The sequence below is a fragment of the Heterodontus francisci genome, chromosome 37, assembly GCF_036365525.1.
Source record: "Heterodontus francisci isolate sHetFra1 chromosome 37, sHetFra1.hap1, whole genome shotgun sequence".
In the NCBI taxonomy this organism is placed as follows: domain Eukaryota; kingdom Metazoa; phylum Chordata; class Chondrichthyes; order Heterodontiformes; family Heterodontidae; genus Heterodontus; species Heterodontus francisci.
This window is the reverse complement of record NC_090407.1, coordinates 4,086,928-4,094,392: the sequence shown is the minus strand read 5'-3', so window position 1 is coordinate 4,094,392 and position 7,465 is coordinate 4,086,928.

The window sequence follows — 7,465 nt, the reverse complement described above, 5'->3', positions numbered from 1 at the left end:
GTTGTCGAGGAGATTACTGAGATACAGCCTACTAGGCTAGATGGGATTGAGATTCACAAGGAGGAGGTGTTAGCAATTTTGGAAATTTTGGGAAGCCAGGGAGGAGATTGCAGAGCCGTTGTTGTTGATCTTTATGTCGTCATTGTCGACAGGAGTAGTGCCGGAAGACTGGAGGATAGCAAATGTTGTCCCCTTGTTCAAGAAGGGGAGTAGAGACAGCCCTGGTAATTATAGACCTGTGAGCCTTACTTCGGTTGTGGGTAAAATGTTGGAAAAGGTTATAAGAGATAGGATTTATAATCATCTTGAGAAGAATAAGTTCATTTGCGATAGTCAGCACGGTTTTGTGAAAGGTAGGTCGTGCCTCACAAACCTTATTGAGTTTTTCGAGAAGGTGACCAAACAGGTGGATGAGGGTAAAGCCGTGGATGTGGTGTATATGGATTTCAGTAAGGCGTTTGATAAGGTTCCCCACGGTAGGCTATTGCAGAAAATACGGATGTATGGGGTTGAAGGTGATTTAGAGCTTTGGATCAGAAATTGGCTAGCTGAAAGAAGATAGAGGGTGGTGGTTGATGGCAAATGTTCATCCTGGAGTTTAGTTACTAGTGGTGTACCGCAAGGTTCTGTTTTGGGGCCACTGCTGTTTGTCATTTTTATAAATGACCTGGATGAGGGTGTAGAAGGGTGGGTTAGTAAATTTGCGGATGACACGAAGGTCGGTGGAGTTGTGGATAGTGTCGAAGGATGTTGTAGGGTACAGAGGGACATAGATAGGCTGCAGAGCTGGGCTGAGAGATGGCAAATGGAGTTTAATGCGAAGAAGTGTGAGGTGATTCACTTTGGAAGGAGTAACAGCAATGCAGAGTACTGGGCTAATGGGAAGATTCTTGGTAGTGTAGATGAGCAGAGAGATCTTGGTGTCCAGGTACATAAATCCCTGAAAGTTGCTACCCAGGTTAATAGGGCTGTTAAGAAGGCATATGGTGTGTTAGCTTTTATTAGTAGGGGGATCGAGTTTCGGAGCCACGAGGTCATGATGCAGCTGTACAAAACTCTGGTGAGGCCGCACCTTGAGTATTGCGTGCAGTTCTGGTCACCGCATTATAGGAAGGATGTGGAAGCTTTGGAAAGGGTGCAGAGGAGATTTACTAGGATGTTGCCTGGTATGGAGGGAAGGTCTTACGAGGAAAGGCTGAGGGACTTGGGGTTGTTTTCGTTAGAGAGAAGGAGGAGGAGAGGTGACTTAATAGAGACATACAAGATAATCAGAGGGTTAGATAGGGTGGATAGTGAGAGTCTTTTTCCTCAGATGATGATGGCAAACACGAGGGGACATAGCTTTAAGTTGAGGGGTGAAAGATATAGGACAGATGTCAGAGGTAGTTTCTTTACGCAGAGAGTAGTAGGGGCATGGAACGCCCAGCCTGCAACAGTAGTAGACTCGCCAACTTTAAGGGCATTTAAGTGGTCATTGGATAGACATATGGATGAAAATGGAATAGTGTAGGTCAGATGGTTTCACAGGTCGGCGCAACATCGAGGGCCGAAGGGCCTGTACTGCGCTGTAATGTTCTAATTCTAATTCTATATCTGCAATAGTGACCTCAGATTAATGTTAATACATTTTACCAGTAGCGTTCTGCACCTTAATATCTTTAAGGCAGAATACAGCTAGTGGGGAGGTGAATCATTATCACTTTTACCTCCAGTGAATTCTCAGCTACCTTTTATTCAATTACTCAATATTTTTACTCACATATTTAGGCGAGTAGGGCAACAGCATTATTAATCCTTCTAAATATTGAGCAAATAATGTTACTGAGGACTCCCAGTTGTGTAAAATTCATCCAAGGACATTAGTTTCGAGTGATGGAAAGAGAAAGAATGTGTGTTTCTTATGCATCTTTCACAGTCAAAGGATGTCCCGGCGTGCCTCATAGTCACTTGAATTATTTTTAAAATAGTGTTACTGTCATGTAGCCAAATGCAGAAGTCTACTTACACACAGCAAGGTCTCATAAATAGCAATAAGGTGAATGACCAGAGGCAAAAGTGTGACCCACTGAGTCACGGCTAACTTTGATTCACTAATCTGGGCACCAATGCCAAATATTTATGTTATTTGTATCTACAAAGTATTTTTTAAAATGAGAACCCATTGCTTTAAGAAAATGTGCCATTTTAGGTAAATTACTACCAACAGAATACATGTTATTTCACTTCTTTTAAATATGAAGATGTGAGCTGAGTACATGAATATTCAGAGAAAGTAAATGTGAATTGTACAGCCTGTTAGCAAGACTGTCACATATCATCAATGCTGATTTGAAGTGGGATGGTGGATGTTTTAAATGAAACAGAGTTACCTCCATTTGAGGTGAATTAGGCTGTCATCCTCAGTAATAGTTTCACTGATATAGTTTCAAGCTGCGTGCAGAACTGTGTTGTGATATTTACAGAAATACTGTCACATATCACACATTGAGGTGGGCTCCATCACACTTGCACATTCAAGATTCTAAACAAATACAGACCTGTCGGTGTTTTATTTCTATTACTTTAGCAGGAAAAGATTCTGCTTATATGCTAATTATTTTCTACAAGTTCTGTACAGTGAAGAATGAGTTTTTTTAACGCTTGCATACAGTGGCACTGCTATTCCCAGTTAGTGTGGAGATGATTGGGTAATTCCACCATCAATCATACCTGGAGACCACACTATTGTAAGTGACTGCGGTTGGTTTGGGGTTTTTAATGAAGGTGTTATAAACATCAGAGGCAGCAAGTTCTCTTGATATCCTGGTCAACTCCAACCAACTCAGAAATTTGTGTGTTCAAACCCCATTCCAGAGACTTCAGTACATCATGTAGCCTGGCACCTCAGTGTGGTACTTAGGGAGTGCTACACTGTCAAAGGTGCTGTCTTTCAGTTTGAAACTCCATTTGCCCTCTCAGGTGGATGGTAAAGATCCCATGGACCTATTTCGAAGAGATGCAGGAGGGTTCTCCCTGGTGCCCTGGCCAATATTTATTCCTTATCCAACAACACTTAACAGATTTTCTAGTCATTATCACATTGCTGTTTGTGGGAGCTTGCTTTGTGCAAATTGACTTTTGTGTTTACTACATTACAAAAGTGACTATATTTGAAATGTACGTAATTGGGTGTAAAGTGTTTTGGGATGTCCTAAGGTTGTGAAAGGAGCTATAGAAATGCAAGTTCTCTCTCTCAAAATGACAATTTAGTGCTGAACCACAAGACTCTGCATTGAAAAAAATATGCCTAGACTGATTGTAGTATTTAATATATTTAGAACAATTACAATATAGTTAGTTATCTTAAATACAAGGTCCCAAATAAATTATGCAAGATCAACAGAGGACAAATTTCATAAACTATTGAACAGTAATTTAACACCCATTACGGAAAACTAATATCTTCCAAACAGTCATCACTCATATATGACTTAGACCAATAAACATTGGTTTTGTTGTATCTATCCTGTTCACCAATTAGCAGTTTTGTAATATTGTTTCACATAATAGAAATAGTTCATAGCAATTCACAGTGAAATATTGGGCTGGATTTTATGGGTCGCCCTGAAGGCGAGGTTGGAGGTGGAGGGGCCCATAGAATCGCAATGGGTGGCAGGGGGGTTGAGGGCCCGTCACCACCCCGTTGTCAAGTGATCTTGCTGGGGGTGGGATAACCTGATGACAGCCTTCCCACCCAGAGGCCAATTGAAGCCCTTAAATGGCCTATTAACAGGGCCTCTTCCCGCCGCTGCTGGGTTCTAACCAGTGGTGGGTGCGCCTCCACCACATGGGAAGGGTGTCTTGTAAAACGAGGCACCCTCCTTGCAGACGTGGGCGTGTGCGGGTCCTCTCTCTGTGGGAAATCTGTGGCTCTCAGAGGGCCCCGTTTGGGAAACAAAGGACCGCCCAGGAACCCTTCCCATTGGACTTTATGACCAGCCCCTCGCTGGGGCCCTCTGGATTGGCCCCAGTGATCCTGCTTCACTCACCTTGGGTCTGGGGTTCCAACCCTGAGCCTCTGCAATATTGGCAGTGGCCACAGCAACCTGTGACGCTGCCGATACTGCCTTTGGAGGCGGAGTCGCTGTCTTTAAAGGGATGGGGATCCCAGCATGGGACACAGTCAAAAAAAAGATTGCTCTGGGAGTGCATGGAAAGGGGATCCCCGCCATTTTGGCCCAGCACCAGGAGCCCCACCTCTTACTTTAAATCCAGCCCATTGTTGTTGGAATGCAATGACTGTTGTTATCTGGCAGCTATTTTGCACCAACAGCATTCCACAAATAGCAAAGGGACAAATGATGAGTTAATGTATTTATTTTGCTAGTACATTTGAGGGAGGAATTTGAATAGTGCATTGGGATCTTTAATGCTTCCTTGAACTGGCAGACAGAACGGCCAAGAGATATCACGGCCTGTGTTGCAACCACAGCTCAAGACACAGTGGTCTTATTATCGTCTTAGAAGAATGAAAGGCTGAACAAAATTCTCCTAGGATTCAATCCCAAGACCTTTTTGTCTTAGATTGAAAGTTTTGAATCTATTCTTTGAACTGATTCAACTCTAATCAGCCAGCTGGTATTTCAAAACTGGTTAGTGCCACTTTTCATGTGGGGAACTCTACAGACCTCATTCAGGCTTCATGCAGGTCGGCCCCCATCCTGTGAGATAAATCTGTCAAGAAGGCAAAGGACTAAAGAGATTCTTACAGCCACAGTTCTATCAACATGCTTGAGCTTTGTAACCATCATCACATGGCAAACACCCCTGATCTACAGTAACTTATTCAGGCAGTGGGTATACATTGGGGAATAGTGTATTAGAGATTCAGTTGTAAGTGGCTGCATAAGCAGTTACTAAGCACTACCAATCAATGGCCATTGCATTTGCAATGTGTGTAACAAAATGAGTTGCTCCAACTGCACAGCATGCATAAATTGTGCAAACATCTCTGTTCTGCAACACCTGATCACAAAATATTACAGTACAGACCAGGCTATTTAGTCCAACAGGTCTATACCAGTATTCATACACTACACGGGCCACTTCCCCCCTATCAACATATCCTATTCCTTTCTTCCTTATGTACTTATCAAGCTTCCTCTTGAATGCATCTATGCTATTCATCTCAACTACTCCTTCTAGTATTAAGTTCCACATTTCCATCGGCCTCTGGGGTAAGCAAGTTTCTCCTGAATTTCCTATCAGAGACTGGTGGAAGTGTAGTTTGTACTGCAAACCATTCAAATGTTAACACTTCTAGTGGGTAGCATTATATACTGGCCAGAAGCTCCAAGAGCCAACTCTTCTGCATCAAATACAGAAATCATGATGACAGTTATCTCCCAAATCCTTTGGTTAATCTGGCATATTGAGAAAATATTCTTTCAGGAATTTCCCCCTTCTAAAGAATTGGTAACCTGTCCATTGTCACTGCCTAGTCAGGAACTTGAAAAACTATGGAAATATTTTGTTCCATTTCTTGAAAATCAATCTCTGAACTGAGTACTTTTAGAGATGGATCCATCATTTTGCTGTTTGCTGAGTTTTATGCTGCTCACATTTGTCACAAACTAATACATCTGTGGTGTATTAAGGCTAAGAGCTTGAGATTCTTATCTTGCCAACTGACATATCACACTACAGCTATGCTGTCAGGCCACACCTTCAAAAACCTATTTGGGACGTTTTATGTGAATTAATCCGGCACTAATTATGCAACCTTGAACTAAAGCCACTTTTATGTGCAAAGTATCAGTTAGCAGACAGAAAAGAACTTGTACCTACCCTTTGTGCAGATGGAGCCCTATCTTTGAAGATTCATTTGTCATGCATCACAAAACCAAGATGATTAGAGCCACAGGCATATCTATAGATATGTAACTTGACTACTGTATGGCAAATGTCTTTGATTTTTGTGGTAGTAAAAAGTACAATGGAGAACTTGTATAACAAGAAGGTAATTATAAATGAATGCACAAGTTATTTGGGTTGTTATTACCCAGAATACATAAGTAATGGTTTACTGGCAGCTCAGATGCCACGTGGATTATGACATTCAGCTAGTGTTCACAATACATCTATCTGAAGGGACAGTGAACACTATTTGTCCTATCAGGAAGTGAACTCTTACAAATAGATTGTCTGGCACAGTTGGGATCTCTGGTAAATAACTACAATCCCAGACATTCTAGTAGTTCCAGCTCTGTAACCTTATCAAGTACTTAGATTACAAAGCAATCCCTCCCATGCCAGTAGGTAACAAACACATATTTGGTAAACACTGTGGGTGAATGGAGTAGCTTTTTTGGGGTAGTGCATGCTGTGTGCAAATTGGCGAGCATATTTCTTACAAGTGACGACACTTCAAAAGGTACTTAATTGGCTGTAAGGCATTTTGGGATGTCCTGAGGTCATGAAAGGCACTATATAAATGCAAGACTTTTTCCTTTCAACCAAACCTCTCCTGTGGACTTCTCTGATCCCACTATGGACGTTATATATACTTCACACTCAACACAACTAGTCTTGCTGCATCTCAAACAATCTGTAGAATGATGTTCAATTTTTCCTTCAGAGCGAGATCTAGAATTGACGGGAAGTTTCATATACTTTTGAGGGCTACAAAAATAAAAGGAGTGAAATCAAGTTTCCTGATCAGCAGAAATTTGCTCTACAGCTTAAGCTGTAAAAACACCTTGTCTAATAGGATTTTGCCTGTGTATTATTGAGCAGTCTTGACAAAATGACTCCCTGAACATTTACAAGGATAGAAGAAAATGGAGACAGTAGCCTTATGCAACAGGTGAAACTCAAAGCCATTGCTTGAGATAGTGTATGATTGCCTGTTCCTTATGAAGTTGTATGGCTTAAGGAATCACAGTAATTGATGCACAATATGGGAAAAAGGGCTCCTTCTGGAAGTCATCCTGATGCATAGTGCTTGGAGTTGAGCTGTCCTTGGATTGAGGGGACCAATACCTTTTGAAGTGCAGGATTGGTCCATGTGGTTCTGCCTGACCAACTTACATGGAAATTCTTGCAATATCCCATATTTGATTTAAAAACTCTCAAAATTCACCTCAATCTAGACTTTAAAGAACCTGATGCTTTAAAAGAGTAACTTCAGCAAACTTTCCTTGATATTGCACGGAAAACCTAAGATTTTAAACCAGACAAAATGACATGCCTTGTAGATCATTCTGGAGAGTAACCAAGACTTGCTGGAGACTTGCGATCTAACCAGTAATATGCACATAAAATATGGCAATCCTGGTGCATCTTGTGATTACAATCTCCCTACACCACCTGGACTTCTGTACTGATGAAATCCAAAGTGCTTTATTTTTATTTATTTATTTAGGGATACAGCACTGAAACAGGCCCTTTGGCCCACCAGGTCTGTGCCGACCAAGAACCATCCATT